We start from the raw sequence: 833 nt of genomic DNA, 5'->3' as shown, positions 1-833 counted from the left end.
CGTTCCGCAGGCCATGCTCCCCACACACCCGATGCGAAATTAAGAAACGTGTCCCCCCTACATCCTGTCCCCGAGTGCCGAGGCATTCCTAGAATGTGTCGAGCATTCACGAAGGAAATCCTGGACGCTTGATACGGTATTTACCTGCCGTTCGTTTTATGGAGGGTCCGGCGCTGTCAGCTCGGCCTATTTAGCGTGGATTTGACGATGTATTCTCGCTGTATTCTCGCTGTATTGGGTCTGGCGTGGGCGAGATGGTGGTAGGGTATATTAGGCTTGTTAATGATTGGTCCTTTCGCTTCCTCTGCGTTTTGCTGCAATATGGGACGTACTGTTAAGCAGGTTTTTGTATTCTGAAGTGAGAAGGTAAAAGATATTCTGTGCTGTGTCCAACACCGCGTGTCCTGCTGTGCCATCCTGTTGGTGAATTTTGAATGTATTCTATTATCCTGAAGTCTGAATCTTTGAATGTATCCTTGGCTTGGTCCTGAAGTCTGAATCCTAGGACGTATCCTTGGCTTGGTCCTGAAGTCTGAATCCTAGGACGCATCCTTGGCTTGGTCCTGAAGTCTGAATCCTAGGACGCATCCTTGGCTTGGTCCTGAAGTCTGAATCCTAGGACGTATCCTTGGCTTGGTCCTGAAGTCCGAATCCTAGGACGTATCCAATACATCTTTGGTTTTAACCCTGAACTCTACCCAGTGACTCCTGGGTTTCCCCGAATCACTAATTATACACTAACAAGGATCCGTGAATCGGGAACCGCATAAAACCTCACAAAACATGGCGGACTCTGCATGGCGTGGTGTGTGAACTCTCCTCGCAGCGCTCGG

The sequence above is a fragment of the Penaeus monodon genome, chromosome 32, assembly GCF_015228065.2.
Source record: "Penaeus monodon isolate SGIC_2016 chromosome 32, NSTDA_Pmon_1, whole genome shotgun sequence".
Lineage (NCBI taxonomy): Eukaryota > Metazoa > Arthropoda > Malacostraca > Decapoda > Penaeidae > Penaeus > Penaeus monodon.
Note: the sequence above shows the minus strand (reverse complement) of the source record.